This window comes from Neofelis nebulosa, chromosome 9 (genome assembly GCF_028018385.1).
Source record: "Neofelis nebulosa isolate mNeoNeb1 chromosome 9, mNeoNeb1.pri, whole genome shotgun sequence".
Lineage (NCBI taxonomy): Eukaryota > Metazoa > Chordata > Mammalia > Carnivora > Felidae > Neofelis > Neofelis nebulosa.
In genome coordinates, this window is record NC_080790.1 from 105,568,284 (window position 1) to 105,594,632 (window position 26,349).

General features: G+C 41.0%; 1 protein-coding gene and 1 long non-coding RNA gene across 6 annotated transcripts in view; one reads left to right on the plus strand and one right to left on the minus strand.

Moving 5' to 3' along the window:
- LOC131485419 (uncharacterized) overlaps positions 1-23,780 on the plus strand; it is a 45,700-nt gene extending 21,920 nt beyond the window's left edge. Inside the window, exons 3-4 of one of the 2 annotated variants that reach the window (XR_009248835.1) lie at positions 914-1,115; positions 23,524-23,780. This is a non-coding gene — a long non-coding RNA (uncharacterized LOC131485419). The remainder of the gene's footprint in view (positions 1-913; positions 1,116-23,523) is intronic. The other variant, XR_009248834.1, reaches the window with a different exon arrangement.
- SNAP25 (synaptosome associated protein 25) overlaps positions 1-26,349 on the minus strand; it is an 85,500-nt gene that overhangs the window by 33,893 nt on the left and 25,258 nt on the right. The gene's annotated exons all lie outside the window — the stretch shown is intronic.

Here is a 26,349-nt window from a genome sequence, read left to right on the forward strand (position 1 = left end):
GGAGACACAGAATCTGAAGCAGGCTCCAGGCTCTGAGCAAGCAGTCAGCACAGAGCCTGATGCGGGGCTCGAACCTACGAACTGTGAGATCATGACCTGAGCCGAAGTCAGACGCTCAACAGACTGAGCCACCCAGGGGCCCCCTGCAAATTTTTTTTTAATGTTTATTTATTTTGAGAGAGGGAGAGAAAGTGCAAGCAGGGGAAGGGCAGAGAGAGAGGGAGAGAGAATCCCAAGCAGCAAGCCCAACATGAGTCTCGATCCCATGAACTGTGAGATCATGACCTGAGCCAAAATCAAGAGTCGGAGGCTTAAGTGACTGAGCCACTCAAGTGCCCCGAGCCTGTTAATTTTTGAACACCAATTCTGGTCACCAGAATATGTACTCATGATATGATATAGAGCTTTAAATGCTTTGTGTTTTACTTAAACACGGGTCTCCACTTTAGAAATTATGGATCTAGCAAACACAAACTGGAAAGGAATTTACACTAAACCACTTCTGAACCTTGAAACAAGCAGAAACAAGATTCCATGTTCTTCTGAGTGACTGGGATCTACCCTCTAGAGTAAAATGGTGCATCAGTAGAAATGTTGAGTAGACTGCGGGCCGTAGCCTAGTGTAGGAGCCAAGAGCTTAGACTGTTGGCTCTGATACTCGGTTGCTGGGTGACTCTGGGCAAATCTATCACTGTCTCTGAGCCTCAGTTTTTTCAACAGGGCACATGATACCAGTTTCATAGGCTTTTTGAGAGGAATATATTATAGAAAGTTTTGATCAACATTGTTTGTAAGGACGTGGGGGCTTAATATTCAGAAAGCCTCACTCATTCAGGATAAGCCCATACCCTTTGCTAAGAGTGGAACAATTCTAATGTGTGTTAATTAGCTTTCCTTTGAAACGGCTGGGCAGGAGGCATGTTGCTGGGGCGCCAAGCACCTGCAGACACTGAAACCAGGGAAACCAGCAAAGTGCCGGAGCCTCCAGTCTCAAAGCAGCACCTCTCAGGATTGCCACGTGGGCCCAGCTCTTCATCTTTGTATTTTGCTGTTGGGCTCCTCGGGGAAACATCTTGCTTCAGTCCAAGCAAGCAACTGACTTTTCCTCCTAATAGGTTAGTTTATTAGAAGGCTGGTCCCGTGCTTTCTGACGTGTAGTACTATTGCTAGTTCTCTCTTCCAGGTTTATTTGCTGGTGATGCTCTCTTAGGCTCCCTGTCTCTGTCTCTCTCATACACACACACACTAATGTCTCGTGGGCTTCCTTGGCAATATCCTCTCAAGTTGCTATTCTCAACACCTGAAAAACAGCTGTAGGGTCCCCTGGGACCAAGCTGACGGCAGCCGATAAGGACCTGGCTGACGGGCAGTTGGGATGAAGGCAGAGAAGCCATGTGGTGGATACCTTTGTTTCTGTCACTTCTACGGTCTCCCCAGGAACTCCCACACCTTAGTCCTGCCCTAACATGTGGGGGATGCCTGTGATTTGGGAGGAGGGCTAATGAATCTGACAGATCTCAAATGCACAGTATTTCCAAGCTGAAAGAGCAATGTCCACTCTCCTAATAAGAAGAGAGGGAGAGTAGGCATGAAGAACACCTCCAAACCCTCTGTTGGGGTATTTAATGCTAGTGTTTGATAAATTCTCCCCACAAACCACAAACCCAAGCATATTAACCTTCTAGGAGATAACACCTGAAGAGGCATACAGACACTGATGAACAGCAATTTCACCAGCTGAAAGGATGTTAACAGTGAAATGGCATTTATTATCTAGGCGGCATGGAACATTTCATCATGTTAGCACATTGGACCTCCCTCCTGTGTGTTGCTGGAGCTACTAGTGTGGTCCCAGCCAGCAAAGCCCGCTTAGTTAAGTGAAGAAATTAGAAGCAGAGCCACTCAAAACTGTTCCCTGGGGCTCTGATGTAAGATAATCTCCCATTCTATTAAGGGTCTAACAGTATCCTATTAATTATCTCAAATCACCAGTGTTTGGTAAAGGGTCTGGCCCCTAGTAGGTGTTCAATTCATGTTAATTGATTTGTTGAGTGAAAGACAGAATGAGCTGTTCTGATACTCTCCAGGTGGCATTTAATGTTCCTAAATCAGCAGTTTTCCAGGTGTGGTCTAGGGCAGTGCTTCTAAAACTGCAATGAGCATCAGAATCACCGGAAACCTTGTTAAAACAGAGTGCTAGGTCCCACTCTCAGTGATTCTGAGTCAGTTGATCTGAGATGGGCGTCCCAGGTTCTGCATTTCCAATAAGCCTCAGGCAATGCTGCTGCCATAGGCCCAGACAGCACTTTTGCTGAGCTCTGATATACAGAACCGTCTCCTGGAATGTTAGTAAGAGCCACCAGCTGCATGGGAAGTGAGGCGGCTCCACAATTACCCAGACAGGGAAAACAGTAGGCTCAGCCAGGGGCTTCAGGGAATTACAGCCAAATCCAGTTCACTGCCCATTTTTGTGTTGGCTCGATGCAAAGGATGGTTTTATATTTTAAATGGTTAAATAGACTCAAAGAAGCAGACTTTGCACATGTAAAAATATGAAATTCAAGTTTCAGGGTGTGTAAATAAAGTATTACTGTCACACTCCACGCCCACTGGCTTCCTTATCATCAATGGTCCTTTCAGGCCACAATGGCAGAGTTGTGTGGTTGCAAGAGACACCACAGCCCTCAACGCCAAAAATATTTACCCTCTGGTCCTATACAGAAAGCAATTACTGATCCTTGGGCTAAATCAAGTCCAACAAAATCCTTAAAGCATTCCTTATCCATCTCCCATACCCGCAGGGCACTGTACATTTCCTGTAGACAGACACAGTGTGGGGTGTTTTCTTCTGTCTATATTTGTCTGAAAAAGTCCCTCTTCATGGAGCTTCCTGTGTCATTTTTTCATTTAAAAAAGAACACGAATTCGCTTTTGATTGACAATTGTATAGGGTTTTAGGACTATAAACTATGGATTTAATCCATGTCATTCATCACAAGGTTCTGGGAAGCCTGCACAGCTCTCACAAAGATTCCTAATTTCCATGCCCAGCTGCCAGCCAAGGTTCTCCAGCCCCAGGAGCAGCACTGGACTGCACTAGGGACAGAAACACCTAAGAGGCCGTGGCTGTCATGGTATGTGGTACAAAGTAGGCAGGCTGAAGCTATAACTTGATGTCAAGTATAATTTGCAAAGCCCTTCATTTTCCAATGCTGCAAGTCTATTTGAGACTCACATTAGACATGGGGCAAATAAAATACAGAGACAACCCTTTCTTCCCTGTCAAGGGACTTATTTATTTTCATGCATTAGGCTAACACTCTCTAACAGACTCTCGATGCAGAGTCTGGATTCAAACATGGTTAGGACCCAGGAAAAGAGGTGAGCCTGGAAATATGAGATGTCTGTTTTTAATAGGCAAGGTCAACAGTGACATGGATAGCTATTATGCTGGGGACACTGGCCATTAGTTCGAGTGCCATCAGGCAGGAACATTTTGGGAAAGATGTAAGGGGAGTGTGCCCTGAGCTAACACCTATTTCTCTTCATGGTTTATCTTTTAATTAATAAGACAAACCAGCAAACCCATATACATCAACATCTATCGGCTGAATTATCACAGAGCTGCACCCTACAACTTGGTGTCTTCTCGCACTGCTAATCCATTTGAACAAGGCCTCTTTGGGGTATTCTCTCTCTCCTCCTGCAGAACCTGCCTGCTTTCTGGTGGAGATACACTTTAAAATTCAGCAAAAGTTTATTGAAGAGGGGCGCGTGGGTGGCTCAGTCGGTTAAGTGTCTGACTTCGGCTCAGGTCATCTCACGGTTTGTGACTTCGAGCCCCGCGTCAGGCTCTGTGCTAACAGCTCAGAACCTAGAGCCTGCTTCAGGTTCGGTGTCTCCCTCTCTCTCTGCCCTCCACCGCTCATGCTCTGTCTCTCTCTCTCAAAAATAAAATAAACATTAAAAGTTTATTGAAGATTCACTATATTCAACTGTGCCCAAAGAAGAATAAAGGGACTTTATAAACCAAGTTGGACAACTCTCCTTAATTATTAATAAAATCACACTAACGCTGACTGAGGGCTTACTCTTAGCTGGGCCCTATTTTAAGTGCTGTTCATATAATAACTTACATGAACCTTAAATGACATACGGTCTGCAAATTCTCACTATCCCCATTTTGTAAATTAGGAAACATGTTTAGAAGTTAACTCTATTAACCACACAGATAAATTTCAGATCAGGAATCTGGGTCATTTTCAAAAGCGTATTTTCAAAGCATATTTACTCTCAAAGAACATTGTGTGGCTAATTTTGTCTTTTAATCAAAAACTGGAAACTATTTTATTTTAGTCTAATTTATAGATTGGAAAATAACATAGATTGGTTTGGCAGGTACATCTCAGTATATCCCAGCTTTTGATATCATTTATCATCTCTACGCATGCTTTTATTTTATTATTATTTTTAATGTTTATTTACTTATTTTGAGAAAGAGAGAGCATGAGCAGGGGAAGGGGCAGAGAGAGAGGGAGAGAGGATCCCAAGCAGGCTCTGCACTGTCAGTAGGGAGCTCAATATGGGGCTTGATCCCACAAACTCCAAGATCATGACCTAAGCTGAAATCAAGAGTTGGAAGCTTAACCAACTGAGCCACCCAGGTACCCCTCTATCCATGCATTTAATCTCCAGTTCTTCTTCCCACCCCCTCGCCCCGGTTTTATGCTTATTTTAACTCTCTCTTTTTCCTAAATGTTACTGTGTTGTTCTTTCTATATCTTCTTGAATTGACAAAAGATTCATTTATTTTACATTTTTGTTGTTTTTGGTACAGTGTACTTATTACTATAAATTATCCTGTGTTATTGTCGCCCTATCCTAAAGATTGGGGCGTCCACTATAGCCTTTGTTATTTATTTCTAAATAGCATTAAATTTCAGTTTTAATTTCCTTTATTCAAATTTCTTCTGTTTCAATTTTAATTTCAAACAACTCAAGAGTTATTTGAAAGTATGATTTTAAAATTTAAATAATAGAAAAGAAGCTTAATAATAGAGGTATTTTGCTTGTCATTTCTAATTTTTTTCCCACCATAGGCAGCAAAGGTGACCCATATGATGTGGTTTTTGAATTTAGGTGAGATTTCCTTTGTATCCATGTCCATGGCCAATTTCTGGGAATGTTTGATTTGTGTTTAAAAAGAAAGTCTATTCTATCTTTGACTCTATCTTGCTACCAACCTAAATCAAATTAAGCTGAAAATGTTTTTCAAACTCTCTGAAATCTTTAGTCAATTGGATCTATTGATCTCCATGTATTCAAGACCCCTGCGGTACTGTAACTTCATAATTTCTTCTTACATTTCAGCCCATTTTTTTCTTTTTAATATTTTGCAGGAGAACTGTCATATAATAGCTGATGATAGCTACTTTTTCATAGTAAATTGTAGCTTTTATCAATATTAAATAATAGAATTGCACCCATACTCCCCATTTCACTATATTACCTATCTACCTATCTATCTATCTATCTATCTATCTATTGAAGTATAGGCATATAATGTTACATTAGTTTAAGCTGTACAACATAGTAATTTGTCAAGTCTGTAAGTTATACTACGCTCATCACATGTACAGCTATAATCTGACACCATACAGCACTATTATAATACCATTGACTATACTCCCTATGCCATACCTTTCATCTCCATGACTTATTCATTCTGTACCTGGAAGCCTGTATCACCCATTCCCCTTCACTATATTTATGGTGCACAACTTTGATTAAACTCAAGGGTCTGGAATATACATCTTAGCCCTATCCTTTCCAACTTCTAAAACAAACCCAAACAACAATAGTAACAACAAACCAGATGTGGGAGCTCTCATGTGGCTCATGACTCAGAATCAAACAGTAAGGCATTCACCTGTTTTCTATGAGTTTTTGCCCTTACCCTCAAGGAGTTGGTACTTGGATGTGTTTGGAGGCAGAATCTCTTTCCCCAACTACAATCTTTGGTTCTCTTTCCCCAACTACAGTGATAGGAGAATGTGATCAAGAATGGGCCTAATGCCATTATTTTTACTGGATGAAATTTCTCCTTGAAAGTGATGCAACCATAAGATCCAAAGTGCCTATTCTAGGGAAATAGTGAAGTGCAGTTACTGCATTTGAGACAAGTCCTCAAGACTCCTCAACCGCATCAGGAGCATTATTTATTCTGAATAATCAGAATTTGTCCCGGGTTCAAAGCAGCCATTCTCAATTAAGAAAAATCAGCTGCATCGATTCCAACATGCTATGTCATTATAACTCTTATTGCCTAAATATTATGCATAATAGTCATCACTTACTGGGAATGTGCTATGTGACAGGAATCAAACTAGGAATTTTGTACAAAGCTATGGGGGTTATATAGGAACCCCCAAACCTTTGCTACTCCAAATGCAGTCCCCAGACCAGCAGCATCAGCCTTACCAGGGAGCTTGTTAGACATGCAGAACCATGGGCTCCACCCCAGACCTCCTGAACAAGGTCATCTGGCATCAGGAGTTTGAGAAGTGTTGCCCTGAACCATGTTATCTCCATACTAAGCAAGAAAAGATGAAGTACAAGTTGACTCAATAACCAACCAAGATCACAGAGCCGGGAGAGGATGAGAGTCCCAACGCGGGGAGCCAGACTCAGTGTCTGCTCCATATTTCACTTTCCCCTTTCTACACCACCTGCCGATTTCCAGCAGCATTTGCTTCCCAAATGAATGGAAAGCTCCACGGGCCATGGGTTCCAAATGTCTCATAACAGTGTCCTGCACTTGAAGGGTGGACACACTGGCTAATTTCCATGAGATAGTCTTTCATTCAAAGAACAAAGGGAAAACGCTTATCAGAAAAAGAACACAGAGACTTTCCTCCTTCAAGTAACAGAGTCTGTGAAGGCTAAGACTTGTTTAACATGATTAGAGCTGGATAGTCCTGATAAACTCTTCCTCTGAAAATGATGATAATTAAATTATAGGTCTTAATGCCAAACTAAGGATCAGAGGAAAGAATAACTTTTAGCAAGGTGGCAAGGTTCTGTTTATGCTTCTATTGTTAAAAACGGCCAGTTCTTAAATCTGCAGTGTTTATGGTGGTATAAGTTCTTCAAAGTGGGGACTGGACTTGGCTCCTTGTTATTCTACTTTGAATATTCCTGTGCATGAAATTCAACTTCCTTCTCTCTTCATTGTGGGACTCCTGGTTTTAACAAATTGTTTAGCTGAATAAAAAAAATATCTTTCAGATATGAAGAACAAGTGGCTCATAAATAAATGGATTTACCACCTCACTTCCATTTTATGCCCATTATCTAGGTCACAGATGAGTCACAAGTGCTCACAATAGCACTTCTCTGTAGCATGGTCTAAGGTCTCTTTGCATCGAAATCTTTTTAGCTGCTTGTAAAAATGCAGACTGCCAGTTATAGCACCTATGGGAAGAGACTGATGATGGTGGGGCTAGAATTCGCATTTTCAGTAACAACCATAGGTCCTTCTTATGCTCCCTAGAATGGAGGGATTCATGTATAACTTCACATAGGGTGAAAAGCTTTGCACGTATCCAAGGGGAAACTCTTATAAAACCATCCTATGATAAAACCATCTAAAAATGCAAATACATTTGCATGGCTATTTTGCATTTGCATGGCTATTTTGATCTGAGGTGGCAGCCTCTGGTTCTCCCCCACCATGTTTTCACAATATTTGATGGTATAGAATGGACTAGGTTAAACACTATGAATGCATTTCTTATAGGGAAATTTGCCTTAAGAAACCATCTCAAGTGACAGATATTTCAACCAGCTCACAGATATGTCACTGCTTCCCCAGTCTCTCTGATGGAAGTCACTGACCAACATTGTAGCTAGCTTCCTTTCAAGCTTGGCTTCTTTATTTTCCAAACCGTTGCACTCCACCCCATTCCTAAATGGGACTCTGTGACTGTACATCTAGATATATAAACAAATACAGTCCTGATCTGGTTTCTTTTGAAAAGAAAATTCTGACTTCCCTGATAAGCCCCTTCCCTGGACTATTCTGGGCATAATAACAGCAATGGTAATAGGTGGCTTCAGCTTTGTAATTTAGGGTCCTGGTCTGTGACCCTAAAGCAGCCGGCCTCCATGCAGCCAGCTCTGGCATCTCTTAATTGCAACAGGGCTGTCAGCCACAACCAACACTGATTATGCCTAAATCTCTCCTTTCAAAAGTGCCAATGTTTCCTTTGTTTTGCAAATGCAGCCAAATGGGTATTTAGCTTTGTATGATGCCACAGTTCCTGATTGTTGACTTGGGAACTGAAGCCTGAAGCAGTGAGGACTCACTGACCAGGAAGAAAAGGAAGGGCAGAACCAAACCTCATTTCATTTACCCTGATCATAGTCATAGCAAACCACAATAATTGGTTAGCCATCTACCCAATGTTTACTGAGTGTTATGCTAGTGCAGCCACAACTGGCATGCAGCTGGAGAGGAATGGCCACCTCTAAGAGATGGCTCTAGGGGCTCTAGCTAGAAGTCTTTTGCTTTCGGGTTTTCTCCTCCATCTTGCCTAGGAAGGAACTGATGAAAATGTTTGTATTCCAAGGAATCCGGCTAGTTCCTGGGAGAACGGTAATATCCATGCAGGACTAACACTTGGCCACATGAAAAACAAGTCTTGTTACTCCCTAAATAAAATGGTTTCACTCAGGAGTGAATGAACAGACAAAATCCAAGACGAAGCAGAAAGAACCCTTTCTGGGGGCACCTGGGTGGCTCAGTGGGGTTAAGCGTCTGACTCTTGATTTTGGCTCAGGTCATGGTCTCGCGGTTCATGAGTTCGAGCCCCACATCCAGCTCTGCGCTGACAGCCTGGAGCCTGCTTTGGATTCTCTGTCTCCCTTTCTCTCTGTCCCTCTCCTGCTCGTGCTCTCTTGCTCTCAAAAAATAAACATTAAAAAAAAAAAAAAAAAACCCTTTCTATGCCCACAGGACTGAGGCAACACTTGGAAGCTGCTGTATGCTCACTGACAGTCTTGCCTTCAGCAATAAATAATGGATGCTGGTGCTCTGTTCAGCCCCCTAGGATCGCCCTCACTCATTCCATATTGGGGTCCCCCAGTTTCTGCATATTTCATGCCTGACTCACTCCTCTAGTTTTTGCATATTTCACTCCTGACTTTACCCCTTTTTGTAAGACCGCCCTAAGGCTGCTTCACCTGATCCACTGAGAGATGTAAGTGCCTGGGTCTCCCCAGGGCAGACCAACAGCTGGTGGTGACCGACTAGCACAGCAGAACAGAAGCCCTGCTGTGTTTGCCTTAAGGCAAGACATAGCCTAAAATATAATGGACCATCCAACCAAAGGGTCCTGCCAGATCTAAGACCTCTCCTCCCATCACTCCACCGCCTGGCTTCCTCTCTATCTCACTGTCCTGCTTCCTCTTCTCCCCTTCTTGTTTCTCCTGGCAGCACTTCCTTAATAAATCACTTGCATACAAATCCTTGTCCAAGGGTCTGCTTCGGAGGAAACCAGCCGAAGACAACTTCCATGGGCTTGTGAGTTATATTTTATGAAATACGGATGATTGTAAAGCAGGTACTGAAAGGAATGAACAAATCATTCCATCAGGAAAGGGGTGGGGCAGGGGGGAGAACAAAAATTCCCTGTATTCCTAGCCATGCCAAAGAATGGTAAGTCCAGCCAAAATTGGAAGAATCCACATCCAAAACATCACAGAGTGGCTAGAACTTGAGGGTTATCAGAGGACTATCCTCATAGGAGAAAGGGAGGCTCAGAGAGGCACAGTAGTTTTCTGGAGGTCACATCATCATCTAGAGCCCAAATCTATCTTTTAACTCCCAATCTAGGGCTCATCCTAAAGTAGTGTTGCAACCGCAAACATCAGAAAACTTGGGAGGAAGAGACTAGTCTTGTCTGAGCTCACTGAATGTTTTCAGAATGTATAAAAACACCATGACTAATGCCAATGTGGCCTGTGCTCTTTTCCTACTGTTAATCTGAGGCATTTGCTCTTTTTATTCATCATCCATCATCTCTCTGCTAACAAAACCCAAACTGTAGTTTCTTCTAGCGTAGATCTCTTCTGGCGGGTACTGGTCTTCGTATACAAGTTTCTATCTCCTGAATTAAAAAAAAAAAGGCATATGAGCCATATGGGATTTACCAAAGAACCTGTAGTATTTGTGACGCTAAACTAGTTGATTTTTGGCATTTTCCTTCTGGAGACATAAACAATTTGACAGGTAAATGATGTTGATTACCATGATCTATTTTCCTAGGAAAGGTGTCATAATGAAGACACCCAAAGCCAGGTCCCCCATATCCTAGACCTGTTAGCATATGAACAGCTTGTTCAAAACCCTGGGCTTCTTGCATTTTCTTCACAATTAAAGCATACATGCACACCAGATTATAACTTAATCCTTTTTAAAATTGGTTTTAATGGACTCATGTTTCAAACTTCATTCTAAGTAGTAATATCTATACAACGAGAAGTTTTATATGTGAATTGTGTTTTCTCAATATATTGGATATATTGAAATAGACATACAACTATTCAAATTTTTAAAAGCAAGTTTTATCATACTCTTAAACTCATCTGTGTGTGTGTGTGTGTGTGTGTGTGTGAGAGAGAGAGAGAGAGAGATACTTGGAAGTTCGTTGCTTAAAAATATGGGGAAGGGTCACCCACCATACTCTTGCCTTCATTTCCACATGTCTGACCCATGTAGAGAGGACAGACAGGCAAGAGAAGATGGACAAAAAGGGGCTGTGAGTTTGAGCAAAATCTAGAGTGTGGTGGCCAGGGCATAGAAGTGGAACTTTGTGTGTGTGTGTGTGTGTGTGTGTGTGTGTGTATGTTTAAATACCTTTATCTTAGAATCTGGGAGCCCACAGAATAAATGAGTGATTTCCATCAAATGATCATATTCATTAATTGTGGGTAACTTGAAGCTGAGATGGGATCAGGGAGGTCAAGGTCTTTGAAATCACACTGTACTAAAGATGAATGAAGGTGTGAGGGTGTTTAGCTGAGAGAAAAGGCAGGGAAAGACTCAACAGTTAACTACAAGGAAGGGACATTAGACTTGTTCTATATGAACCCTTAAGTTATTTGTTATTTAACTTAAAATTCCTTGGCACGGGTATATGCTACTTGTAAACTGTACACCAGAGGTGGTTGGTAAACACTGTATGCACCAGAATCAGGAATATACAGTTCTGGGCTGGGCAGTTAGCATTTCAAAGATTTTTAATCAGAAGCCCACATTCCTAAGTCAGGCTCTGGATGAGCATGGAGCCTGCTTGGGATTCCCTCTCTTCCCCTTCTCTGTCTGCCCCTCTCCTCCTTAAAATAAATAAACAAACATTTTATAAAGTCTTCAAGGGGTGCCTGGGTGGCTCAGTTGGTTAAGCATCCAACTTCAGCTCAGGTCATGATATCAGGGCTTGTGAGTTCAGGCCCCACATTGGACTCTGTGCTGACAGCTCAGAGCCTGGAGCCTGCCTCAGATTCTGTCTCCTTCTCTCTCTCTGCCCCTCCCCCTCTCTCTCTCTAATATAAATAAACATTAGGGAAAATTTTTTAGGTAAAAAAAAAATCTTTAAAATAAAAGAAGCCTGCATCCCTGAGAGAGTTACCATAAGAGCTTCAACTTCCTTTTTCTGTGGTGCACTGGCAGGTTTGCTAACTAACGAAATATATGTTAGGAATGACTTCTCACTGGTGAAATGCGTATTCAAAATATGTGAACTGGCTAGAAATACTTTACAGGCACTAACATCCCCCATAACATAAATACGGTGTGTGTGTGTATGTGTATAGTTGGCCTGGATCTACACTATTGACTTAAAGTTTAAATTTGGTCCTTTATTTTGTTATGATTAGGCAATTCTCTTGTCCACTGGTTCTCACCTGGAGAGTTTGTTAAAGCTGAGATTGCTGATGTAGTAAGTGATACTGGAATGGTGTCTGAAAATTTGCACTTCTAAGAAATTCTCAGGTGATAACCGCTGCAGACAGTGCAGGAAGCACACTTTAAGAACCACCGCTCCTGGGGGCCAGGGTGGCTTAATCAGCTGAGCGTCCGACTGGCTCAGGGCACGATCTCCCAGTTGGTGAGTTCGAGCCCCATGTTGGGCTTGCTGCTGTTGAAGCAGAGCCTGCTCAAGATCCTCTGTCCCCCTCTCTCACTGCCATTCCCCTGCTCACACTCTCTCTCAAACATAAATAAACGTTAAAATAAAGAAAGAAAGAAAAATACACTGCTCTTACCTGATCTGATTACAAGGTCACCTGAATCCTGTTACTAGAATATTGCTGCATCTTCCCTGGATAAGCCTTTTATGGAAGGTGCTTGCTGGAGTGCCCAAAGAAAGCTGGGACATCGTGTTGGTAGAACAGGTTGTTCAACTAGGAGTGTGGCTTCTTTCTAAAAAGTATTGCATGTTGTATGGAAACCAATCTGACAATAAATTTTATATATTAAAAAATAAATAAATAAATAAAATAAAATAAAATAAAATAAAATAAAGTATTGCATGGAGGAAAGAATTCATCCCGAAGCTTGTTTCCCTTGAACATAAAACCCACTCTCAAAGTCATAGGAGAAGAGAGCTATAAACATCACCTGACTACTAAAGGCTGCAGATATCTATTAAATAACTACTGGCAAATAGCAAATTGGCAGAAGTCAATTTACTACAAACTCTAAGGAACAAAAAAACAGAAACACTAGGAAGTTATAGGATAACAGAGTTGGGCTCAATAAAGAACATTGACAAGATCTACCCAAAGTCTGGGTTGGAAATCTTGGATGAAGTGAATTCCTGTTCTTAGAAAACAATCAAGGAAAGCCTAGTGGTCGATGGTGGCCAAAATTCAGTCAAGAAAAGGGACACTGGATTCCCTTCCAAACCTGAGGTCTCTGGTTCTATGAAAGAAGTTGAGGTGTATGAAAATTTAGATGGACCTAATTCTATCCTCTTATCCTTTTTGGGAAAGGTTTGCCATGCAGGAAGGAAAACCATCTGCTTCTCAATATTAAAAGATCCACTGTGGTTGTAAATAAGGAAGACATTCCCTAAGTGGACAGGTTTCAGGGAGGAGCTAACTTACCTGCAAAGTTGCTTGATGGAGGTGAGAAGATCAAAAATGACAAATTAATGATTATTTCCCAGATTAATCTGACAATATCATATCAAAGAATATAGGCATTCACCCTGGACTTAATTATTTTTACCTTCGATGGAGATAATCATTATTATGTTTTTGCCTTAGATAACAGTTCTGCTATGTCTCTTCTTAAAGCAACTAGGACCCAAAAACACAATCCCACTGCAAACAAACTTATCATGATCCAACCTACTTAAATAGTTAAGCTAAGAGACTCATGGGAAATTATTTGCTCCAAAAATGAATTTGCTGCAGGGTTTCTTCAAATAGCAAAGCTCCTAGCTTACGTTATGTCATAGACTATTAAGTACTTGACAGAAAGAATAGGACCAAAAACTAAAAAGTCTGGCCAAAGTGTTGGGAGTCCCGGCTGATGGCACAAGAGTTCCAACTGATGATAAAGTGTCTCTGAAGTGATTGTGTAAGTCATTGGAAACCAAAGACTGATTTATAAAATTAGATTTACCCAAATCTCCAATGCTTGAGATAAGTAATGTGACAGTAACTACTGCAGTGTATAAATTTGGCTTCTTTAGTTACTCTATTTGACACTCACTATCATTAATGTGGAGTGGATTTAAGAAGCACTTTGGACTAGCCTTTGTGGGCAGAGGGCCTGGGGATTTTTATTTATTTATTATTATTATTATTATTATTATTATTTTGCATGTACTGAAAATATCAGAGAGAAGGAAGCTTTCTGTGGTCAAATGGTAAGACGTTCATGCTGGATAAGTCTCCACCCAGTGTGAGTGTCCATGTTCACTTCTGTTATTGAATGTGTGTTTGATCATTGCTAGTTTCAAGGTACAATTTCAACAAGTTAAAAACATGATTCTCATAAAAACATAGAGTGGATATGTGTCAAAGGTTTATTTCACTCATTAATGAGGGAACCAATAAGATGATAAATTTGGTTTGAAGTTAATTCATATATAATCATGCTGGAACGAGATTGCCAAATAGACACAAAGCTAGTTAATATCTTATAGGGCAATAAAACTGTCACTTTTATAGTTGTCTTTTTTACCACACATAATCTTTTAAATTAGCACACAAAAATCTTCAAGTTAAGAAACATGTAACTTCACAGAGTATGGAGCCTAATCAAAAGTTAATAGTAAGTTAAACAAAGAGAATTACATAATATTTGAGTGGGTCCATTAGACATGCATCCATCCTTTGCCTTATTTCCTAGTTTAGGATAATTTTTCTCAATAATAGAAACGAGTGAGTTTTTCTTTGGGCACTATGCCATTATATTTGGTAGCAGCCACCAGCTGAACTTTTTGCCCCAGAAGGCTGAGTGGATATTCATGTGTTCTCCTAGTGCACTTAGTGAAGCATCTTAAACATCTTATGCCCATGGTTCTCAAACCTGGTCGGGGAATGGTGGGGCACATTAAAATCTCTTAAGGAGCTTCAGAAACTCCAGATACCCAGCCAACACCCCAGACCAATTCAACGAGAATCTCCGAGAACGGGTCACAGGCAGCAGTATATTTTAAAACTCTTCAGGTGATTCTAAGATAAATCAAGACTGAAACCACTGTACTACTTAGAAGCAATATATGTATGTGTATACATAAATTTATTTTAAAATTAAGATCATACTAAGGTATATTTATCCTGTTTCTTCTTTTATTATTAATTACACTTTGAAAATTTTCATTAATCATTAAACATTGCTTGGGGCACTTGGATGGCTCAGTCGGTTAAGCATGCAACTCTTCATTTCAGCTCAGGTCATGATCTCACAGTTTATGAGTTCAAGCTCCACATGGGGCTGTGTGCTGACAGCACAGAGCCTGCTTGGGATTCTCTCTTCCCTTCTCTCTCTGCGCCTTCCCTGTTCTCTTTCTCTCTCTCTATCAAAAATAATAAATAAAAAACTTAAAATCATTAACCATTGCTCAAATGCCATTTTCTTACTTTTTATTTTTTCAAATTCCATTAAAATTGTTTTAATGTTTATTTTATTTTTTTATTTTATTTATTTTTTTTATTTATTTTTGGGACAGAGAGAGACAGAGCATGAACAGGGGAGGGGCAGAGAGAGAGGGAGACACAGAATTGGAAACAGGCTCCAGGCTCCGAGCCATCAGCCCAGAGCCTGACGCGGGGCTCGAACTCAAGGACCGCGAGATCGTGACCTGGCTGAAGTCGGACGCTTAACCGACCGCGCCACCCAGGCGCCCCTGTTTATTTTATTTTTAAAGAGACAGAGAGAGCATGAGTGGGGGAGGAGCACAGAGAGAGAGAGAGAGAGAGAGAGAGAGACAGAGAGAGAATCCCAAGTAGGCTTCCCACTCAGCCCCACAGATCTCACAATTGTGAGATCATGACCTGAGCCAAAATCAAGAGTCAGACACTTAAGTGACTGGGACACCCAGGTGCCCCTCAAATGCTATTTTAAAAGAATGTATTGTGTTTCATATAAATGTATTATGATTTATCTGGCTATCTCTTATTCCTGGACTTTTAATGCTATGTTTTCTTTTCTCTTTCCCCTTTCTTTTTTTCCCATTATAGGCTAGACTGCCATGAACATATTTATATAAAAACTTTATCTACATCTTGGATTATTTCCTTACAATGGACTTCCGGGATTGGATTTATAGGGCAAAGAAAATAAATGTTTTAATTTTTTTTGTTTATTTATTTTTGGGAGAGACAGAGAGAGAGAGAGAGATAGAGAGAGCACGAGCAGGGGAGGGGCAGAGAGAGAGAGGGAGACACAGAATCTGAAGCATGCTCCAGGCTCTGAGCTGTCAGCATGGAGCCCGATGCGGGGCTCGAACTCACAGATTGTGAGATCATGACCTGAGCTGAAGTTGGACGCTTAACTGACTGTGCCACCCAGGTGCCCCTGAAAATAAATGTTTTAAAGACATTTATTTCTACAAAGGCTTATAAATATATACTTTTTAACTGATGATTTCCTCAATTATTTATTTATGAAATATTTGCATATGCCAAGAACAGTTAAAAAATCATTTTTAAAAGTCTCCCTCAAAGGGCATTTTTAAGTTTAATACAGCTAAAAGTTATTTTAGTGTGTATATGGAAAGACTTAAATCCCTAATTTGAGATTTCCCCCAAACAGCTTCTTTTCTCAATGTCATTTGTGGAATAATTCATTCTTTCTCCATTAATGTATGTAACATAAAATATGTAAATTACTACTCATAACTGCAGAGAGCAAACTGAGGGTTACCAGGGTGGGAGGTTGGTGGGGCGATGGTGAAACAGGTGAAGGGGATTAAAAGTACATTCATCGTGAGGAGCACTGAGTAATGAATAGAATTGTTGAATCACTATATTGTACACCTGAAACTAATATAACACTGTATGATAACTATACTGGAATTGATTTTTAAAAAATATATAGGTTAGTTAACTGTACTTTGTAATAGTGGATAGACTCACAGATGCACATGAAAAAGACAGACTAGTAACAAACGATTTTGAGTATATTCTTTATTTTTTTTATTTTTTTTATTTTTAAAAAATTTTTTTTTAACGTTTATTTATTTTTGAGACAGAGAGAGACAGAGCATGAACGGGGGAGGGGCAGAGAGAGAGGGAGACACAGAATGGGAAGTGGGCTCCAGGCTGTGAGCCATCAGCCCAGAGCCTGATGCGGGGCTCGAACTCATGGACCGTGAGATCGTGACCTGAGCTGAAGTCGGATGCTTAACCGACTGAGCCACCCAGGCGCCCCATTTTGAGTATATTCTTGTCTCAATTTTAACCATTGCTATTTCTTGGAGTGATCTAGTTGTGGTTTTAACTCTCACTCACTCCCTTACAGAACTCTTAGGTGTTGAAAAACAACTTGAAAGCTCATCCTCTCTAAGATGGCTTTAATCTGTCTGCAAGCAGCTTGTAGCTTTGCCAATAACAGACCTGCCTAAATCCATCTGTTCTACTTTAAATATTCTTCCTGTGTAATATTGGCTATACCTTGCATTATCTCTGAAGAAAGGTTTTTCTATGTAATGTCCCAGACTGACTTATTAACAATTCTGAATTTAGTGAGATCCATTTTTATGTATTTTTGTTTATATTTATTTATTTTTAATATTATTTCTACAGTCAGCATAATATCATTGACCTATGCTTAATAGCCCTATTGAAAATCATTAAATGAAGCCCGAAGTCATCAAAGCCAGATTACACTCAAGAAAACAGAAACATTTTCAATGAATATAGGACACCAATCTTCTCCCCCCTCACCCGCAAGATGCCTCTGTTAGATCAGAGGAAAGGCAGACTTGCCTACTAAGTTTTTTAATGAGTTGCATTTCATTAGCTATTGCTCTTTTTTAACTCTGTTGTGTCTGAGAAACCTTTATGGTGCCTCTCCTGCCAGGCATTACACAGACCATTAGCGATTGCATATTACAAAGAGAAACAGCTGACTTCAGTAAATTTTCACCCATAACCCCGAGAAGACAGAGGAAGGTGTGTGTATGTGTGTGTGTGTTGCTGTTCCAGAAACTGGGGAGAGCTTACCCTGATCCATTCACCCTCACCTACCCAGCCTCTGTCTTGGTCAAGAACTTATTTGCTCATTTGAAGGATACATTGCCAGATGGTGGACAAGAATTAAGGGTGTCACTTATGGCCAGGGCCCTTTTAGTGATCAACCTTTGAAGTGCTTTCTGGCACCAGAGTCCATGTTAGACCATCCTGACTTTTGGAAATCTGGCACGTTGGCAGTTGTGTTCATTATACTCACTCAAGGGCTCCCCTGGACTCTGTAACCTCACAAACTCAAAGAAGCAGACCTTCAGGTCTTTTACCAAAACCAGGCTATGGGCTGCGTCGACACCTTCTAGGGAAGGGATCCCTCCAAGTCTTTTCAAGGACCTTTGGCTAGCAGATGACTGTGCTGCAGAGTCCTAGTGTGCTTCAGCAAACTTTTACCTAAAATGAAGAAACAGAAGCTTCAGACCCCCTATTATGGCTGAGCTGAAGGAGGAGGTGGAGGAAACTTTTCTGAGGTCAAGGAGGCACAGAGCAGATTGTATCTCAGAAGTTCCTGAGGCTCTGGGACCTCCCATAGCATGGGAAAAGCCTCAAGGAAGGCAGACCTAACTAGCCCACACATTGCCTTAAAAACATGATTTTTTTCTTCAGAGGATTCTGAATGGCTGTTTCCCTTACTGCTGCAAGCCCCAAGACGTCCTTTCCTGTTTCCCCTCCAGTACTCAAAGTATTTACAAAGCAAGCAGCTCAGGATGGGGCCAACTGCTCAAAACAAGCCCTAGATTTATAGAAACTTCCACAAGTTCTCCCAAAGGCACTTCTCCACTGGCAGTGAGAGTAAGCCAAAGAGGTAGCCCTAGGCTGTCTTCTTCCAGGAGTCAATCCTGAGCCAAGAATCTGAGTGCAAGAGGTTTACTGGGGAAACTCCAGTAATCCCAACCCACTCTGCTGCCCTGGGAGACCAGGGAGGGGGTGGAGGAAGTCAACCAAGAAAGGGATAGAAGCCAAGCAAGATAATCTCATTCTGCAGGGAGTTCTGATATGTAAAATACACCCTAGAGGACATCCCACCTCAAGGCCAGTGTGTTGGGCTTTTGGACCAGTCAGTTATTGGTGAAAGCCACTCAATGGGACCGGGAGACAAAAACTCCCTGCATTTCTGGAAACCTGTAAGGATGAGGCAATCCTCTATGGGGTTATACACAGGCAATGCTTTGCATGGGGAAAGTCATAAGTTGCCTTTAGCAGCAAAACCTACAGAATCTGAGCAGTGGGCTGGTAGAAAGGATCCAAGGGGATGTCATGGGGGGCTACAGTGTTCACTATAGGAACTCTCTGGGGATAGATCTTCCTGCAGCTCTGGGCCAAGCTAGTTCTCAGAACTGGAGAGAAGATGTCTTGCCCAAAGCAGGTGGTAAGCCATCTGTGGGCTCTGTGGGAACACAAGGGCACATCCTGCTTATGGAACCTTGCCAGTCAGCAGGGTAGAAGGCCTGGCCAGGTCACCCTGAAACCTGCCTGGCCAGACCCTTTGTAGGTGTCAACACCTTTTTTCCAGTCCCAGGGTGTGGGTGATACGTAGATAACAGAACGTTTTTGGGTCATTAAATTGCACACACTGCCAGACAACCCCAAATATACCTTTATAGTTAGTTAGTACTGAATGATATTCCAAAGGGGAATTGCCCTGCATGTAAAAATTACATTTTCAACCTTCATCACTCTAAGAAGTTCGACAAAAAGTCCTCAGTCTTGCTAAATGTCCACAACCTGTGGCTACTCAGCCACTCATCCAAAGGCCCTAATAATAGGGAATGATCACTGAATGCTTAGTGTCTGCCAAGCCCTGTTTAGATCCTTGGATGTAATAACACAGTTTAACAGTCCCAGCAACTCTATGTGAGACAGGTGCCTTAATTGTCTCCATTTTATGGATAGGAAACCAAGGCACAGAGGGGTTAAGTGGATGGCCTCCAGTTCCACAGCTACTGAATGGCAGAGTTGGGATTTGAAGCTAGAGAGCCTGAATCCAGAGTCTTTGCCACTGATCACTGTGGACATTCAGCCCTAAGTGCTTATGAATAGATTTGGAATGAGATGAAACCAGAATTCCATCAATATTCAGTTTAAGACCTAGTGAGTGAATTCTACTTTAAAAGTTAGATCCCACTTTGACCCTTGTCTACTCTTCTTATAGTTTAATAGGTGAGAAATGAGAGATATGGGTAAAGGGAAGTGATCCCGCAGTTCTTAGTATCCACAGAGCCTCATTCTTAGTCTACGGTTTTTCTATCTGCCATAGTGTCTCATTCAGGGTCTTCAGCTACTTTCTTCCTTGAAAACAATAATTAAGAGCTGCTAACATTTACTAGATCCTTTTTTTATATTTTATTATTTTTTATTTTTTAAAAATGTTTATTTTTGAGCGAGAGAGTGCGAGCCAGGGAGGGGTAGAGAGAGGGGGACAGAGGATCAGAAGCAGTCTCTGCCATCAGCACGGAGCCTGATGAGGGGCCTGAACTCATGAACCACAAGATCATGACCTGAGGCAAAGTCAGATGCTTAACCGAACAAGACACCCAGGCGCCCCTATTAGGTCCTTAATATAATATACACCAGGTTCTTTACTAGGCACCACATGTGCCATTTTATTTCATCCTAGTTATATGCCTGTGACATAGGAGCACATTATTATCTTGAATTTTTCAGATAGAAAAATCTTAGGCAAGCTTAAATATTTTGCCCAAGGTTACACAATTAGCAAGTAACCAAAACCTAAATCTCTTTTATTATAGAATCAATTGCTTTAATTAGTGTCAAGAAAAATTATGAAAAACTTAGAAATGAAGCAAAAGGACTATAGCATCCTTCTATAGCATACAAAAACATTGTCTAATAGACTCATCCAAGGATCATCTAATTTTCTGAGGGAATATGCTTTTGTTTTGCTTACTATTTTTTTCCTTTCTCTTTCAACTGCTTTATTGGTATATGATTGATGAACAATAAATGTACATATTTAAAGCATAGAATGTGACACATTTTGTCATAGGTACTTTGCTATGAAACCATCACCAGGATCAAGGTCATAAATAAATCCATCACTCCCAAAAGTTTTTACTATTTACTCTCAATTAGAGACCAGACTATCAATTTAGATGTTACCTTATAGAAAACTGAGCAAATGACCTTCATTCAGTAGAGATGCAAATGATTTCTTTGGTAGAAAAGATAATCCCAAGTGTTACAGTTTTATTGCCCTATAGGACATTAATCTGTTTCATACTTAGCTGAGAAATTCATATTATTATTCCTTTCTTGACTGTCTATATAAATCTTTGTTCCTCAAATGCTCTGTGAATGAGCTTTTCAGCCTCCTGGTTCACTAATGACATGAGTGAACCCCTGACATATATTCACTGTATGTTGGTAGAAGAGTCATGGTTTAACTCTGGAAATTGTATTTTGTCACTACTGAGTTTGCATATGTGCATCTCAGAATGAGTTGATGTGTCCTCGTCCATAGGCCCTTCCAGACAGCAAATCAGGGCACATATTGTTTTATCCACCTAACAATGGTAAAGCTCTAGATGTTTCTAGAAGATCATAGCTGCCATGGTAGAAAGCAAGTCTGTGATTCTCCCTCATTCTTATTTGGTACATACTGGTGGAGTGACCTGGCAAACACTGTGTCCAGAGAATTTGTGCCTTGAGTCTCCCTGAGTTCCTGTTCTTTCTCTTCCAACATACTTGAGATTTTTTTCTCCATAGCTATACAAATATCTAAAATTTCCATAAATTTGCTTTCTAGGAGGTGGGTATCATAGACAAACAGGCTTTTTTGGGTCTGTGGTCCAAGCAGCTAGAACCTCGAGGGGATGTGATAAAAATGAAAGATTTCATGAATAACAAAATGTTAAGACAAAAGCCACCAGGAAAGGTTAGCCTGTCTTAATCACAAGTGCAAACATCACTCCCTTCAAATAGATTTATGTGTTGCTTTTCTGAGGTAGTGGTAGGTTTGTTTAACATTTTCCAAGGAATCAGATCTCATGCTTATTAATCATTTGCTCCCTCAGGAGCAAACCTGATGAAAATTGCTTACCTATTTAACTTTGACTGTAACCCTCCAAACCCCTGTCATTTTGTTTGCCAGAATATCACCCCTCCTTATCTGGCCAGCTTCCATCTGGCCTTCAAAATTCAGTACAAATGGCATCTCCCAGAGGAGGCTGGTAGCCTGGGCCATGGCTCCTCTGGATTCAGGTGTCCTGGCCTGGCAGTTTTCACCTTGTACTACATTGGTCTCTTTATGTTATCTACATCCCCCACCACCCTAGGCAGGTTCTCAAAGAGCACCCTTTTAGTACCAGGGGCTAGTACACAGAAATCATGGAGTAAATAATTTGAGGACAAAAATCATAGCTCATACTTCTTCATAACATTTGTGTTTGACATGATGCTATGTCTCAAACTTGAGTAGGCACTCATATATACGTTGCTTAATTATTTCCTGCAGCTTTCTGGCACTAATCTTCCTTTGACCATTTTTGAGGCAATATGTTGTCATGTTAATATTAATTAATGTAAACATGTTAATATTTATTAGAGAGTCCAATAAGCAACTTAAGAAATTATACATATGCACACACACACATACACACATATACATTCATTCACTGGTACTGAAGGCTTATGAGCAGATGCAAATGTTAGAGAAACACATGAAGGTTTCTCTTTTGGAGAATTTAGAGACTACTCTTGGCCAGCTGGATGTTATTTTTGTGGGGGCCTGGTTAATACACCCAGAAAATGTATACCCATGCACCGTTTATCAGTGGGCTCTGGGTCTAAGCGAATGGAAGTTTATCAATATCTCCCGACACTGAAGTCGTGAAGCTGTACTTTACACTCTTCCACTTATTTAGACTTGACCAGCTTCTTTAGAAATGCCCTGGACACCAGAATCAGCTCTATTTCAAAACAGTTTGTGGATTTTGGTTGAAGACTATTTTAGAGGTAAGTAGTTGTCTGAAGAAAATGGGTTCCCTAACTAAAGAAACAGCATTTTTAAACATAAGTATAGAATCAGAGATCTTAAAAAGGTCTTGAAAGTTAAAGTCAGGTTTTTTTTTTCTTTATGAAGAATGTTGGCTAACTGAGTGCTAGCTAGCATATGGTCCAAGAGTGGCAGCATCCGTCAGCATACCCAGGAAACTTGCTAGAAATACACGTTCATGAGCCCCATTCTAGATACGCTGAATTGGAGTACGAGGGTGCTGCCCCCAAATTTGTTTTAACAATCTCTCCATGTGATCCTGATGGTCATGAGTCTGGGACTTGCAGAATCAGAAGTTTCCAGAAGGCCAGCTGTCCTTGGGAAGCAAAATAATTAGTTCTGCAGGTTCTCCATGAAATCACTGGGAGAGCCTGGAAAAACCAGATTCTTGGGCTCCAACCTCAGAGATTCTAATCGAGTAGGTTTAGAGTGGGGTTTATGAACTGGCATTTCTACCAAGTCGTATGGTGATTCTGCTGGTCCCCGGACCACACTTTGAGTTGTGAGGACAGACACCCAGAAAGCTATCAGCTCATCCTACGTGGCTACAAAAGCTATACTCCATCTAGCTGGAACATCATGAAAGCTTGGTGACTACAAGGAGGGGTTTTCCTTTTCTTATAAGAAACCTGGCAAAATATTACCAGGCTCTTTGCTATTTAAAAATAGCACAGAAGTCTTTGGAGCATGTTTCTTTCTGTAGCTTCAAAAGGCAGTAGCTTCGTGCATTTTTTTTTTCCTTTTAGATCTTTTTTGATGAGGACAGTTAAATATCAGCATTATCCATCCCAGGGCTTCCCAGCTAGAGCCCCTCATGAAGGAAATGAATGAATAAAGAAGGAATAACTGCAATCTTTGCATCTCACAGAAATGCCTGACTGTCACAGAGGCTGCATCTAAATCCTGAACCATTTCCTTGAGTGCTACAGCGTCAAGAGAAGAAAAGCCCACTCATTGTTTTCCATGAGAGTAAACTGGACAAAGAAAATAACAGAGTTGACCAGCTATGTGTCCATGACCTACTTACTAAACCTCTCTGAACTTCTGTCTTTCCATCTGTGAAGCAGAATTAACATTACATAACTAAATTCTGCTGTGAGCAGAGCTACTCAGTGTGGTTCGTGGACCAGTAGCATCAGCATCACCTACAACTCTGTTAGAAACACAGTGGGGCACCTGGGTGGCTCAGTCGTTAAGCGTCCAACTCTGATTTTAGCTCAGATCATGATTTCACGATCTTGAAATTTAGCCCTTCATTGGGCTCTGTGCTGAGCATGGAGCCTGTTTGGGATTCTCTCTCTCCCTCTCTCTCTCTCCCTCTCTCTCTAAAATAAAAAAGAAATTAAAAAAAAACACAAAGAAATGCAGAGTCTCAGGCCCCACTCCAGACCATCTGAATCTTAACATCCAGAGGCGGGGCTCAGCAATTTGTTTCAACAAGTCCTCTAGGGGATTCTGATGCACACTGAAATTTGAGTAACACTGAATACGATGACTGACAGAAGATTCTAATGGTTAAGAATGCTTAAGGAAGGGCATCTGGGTGGCTCAGTCAGTTAATTGTCTGACTTGGGCTCAGGTCATTAACTCACGACTTGTGGGTTCAAGCCCCACGTTGGGCCCTCTGCTTACAGCTCAGAGTCTGGAGCCTGCTTCAGATTCTGTGTCTCCCTGTCTCTCTGCCCCTCCCATGCTCATGGTCTCAGTCTCTCTCTCTCTCTCTCTCTCTCTCTCTCTTTCTCTCTCTCTCAAAACTAAACATTAAAAGAAAAAAGTGGCTTAAGAAGTGTGGCTGCAGTTTTTCAAATGCTGACTGTACTACTAACTTGCTGTGTGATCTCAGGCAAGGTGTCTAGCCTCTCTGAGACTTATTTTCCTCATGACAAAAATCATTGCTACTGTATGGATTAAATGAGGTAACACATGTAAAGGAACAGAAGGCCTGAAATGTAGGGCTCAACAGATAGTATCATTGGATATTTAAGTACAGATAAAAACAAAGCCAATGTTATACCATATATAATATAGTAATTTATTTATAATTATTGCCTCTGAACCATCAGACCATTGTTGAACATTTTTGTTCTTTTTGTGTACTTTTCTTTACACATTTTTTTTTCTGCAATTACCATGAATTGCTTTTATAACCAGAAGAAACACTATAAAAATGATTTGTGTTCAAGGAGGGCAAATGTTAACAACTGAAGTAGATGAGGTGTTATGTTTGGCTATGCAATAGTTCATGGGTCCTCATGGGTCTCCCTATACCCGTGCCCTTCCATATAGCCAAGCATACCTTGTATTGGCTTCTGAACATACATGAGTGAGTCTGATCATTCCCATGTAATCAATCAGGAAGAACAATTTGTTAGGCCTCATTACCATTGGCATGGGCTTAAGATATCCATAAAACCATCAGGTGAATGAACCAGACTAGCCTAGTGGATCATGAGATAGATCTTCATGAGATAAGTCATCTTACCTAAGGCCATTCTAGACCAACTGGTTCCCAGCTGACCCACCAACAGGCCACAGAGTGAGCTCAACCAAGACTGAAAAAAACTGCTCAACTGAACTCAGCTCATATTGTTGACTTGTAGAATCCTGAGCTAAATAAATGAATGCTGTTTGAAGCTACTACATTTGGGAAGTTGTTACCCGGTGAAAGCTAACAGATATACTGGGTATACCTCAAGAGTTGGCTATAGTGTCATCATCCTGTTCTGCCTTCCATAGCCGGCAGCCAAACTTTTCACTCTTTTATGTTAGGAGCTTTACAGACAGTTGAACTATCAGTATGAGTAAGCAGCAGGCAGCAAGTAGAGCAGAAATAAAGCATGCTTGGAAGGCACATCGGTAATGGAAGGTGCTGTCTTCACATCCTTTAATAAAAGAAAATAGGCCAAGAGAAAAGAAAGAAGCATGACTTAATATAAATTTTTCATATGGCATATCAGGAACAACCAGTAATTCTATTCTTAGTCTTTTCCTCTATTGATGCTGAAATTTATTTTCAGGTTAATGTCTATATTGGTCTAAAAAGGAATACTGAAGTTGTGGGCCAGGACAGGAAGAATGTAGTTGGTAAAATAAAATGTTGTCATCCCATTTCATTTCAGGAGGCTAAAAAAAAAGTCGATGCAGGGCTGAACCCAGATGTCACTGTCAATCTGCCCAAGTGATTGTTGGTGGCACATCTTTACCGCTCTGCTGATAGCCATCAATTAATGAGTCATCAGGCACAGTAATCTGGGCAGAAGCAGGGTGTTCTCTGCAGCTTTAGGGAGTAAGAAAGTCCTTGCCTTAGCTGTTGAGACATTGCCTATGCTTTTCTACCTTTTGGGTCATATAGATTTTAATTAGATGAATTACTCCATCTTGAGTGCCTAGAAGCACCATAGATGACACACCATTAACTTGCTGTGTCTAACCTCTTTGTGTGTGCGAATCCTTACAACCTTATTATCATCACCCCTATTTTAGACACTAAGAAATGAGGAACAGAAAGAATAAAGAGCTTTCCCCTAGGTCTTAGGCCAGAGCACCTGCCATTAACCAGATTGGGACCAGAG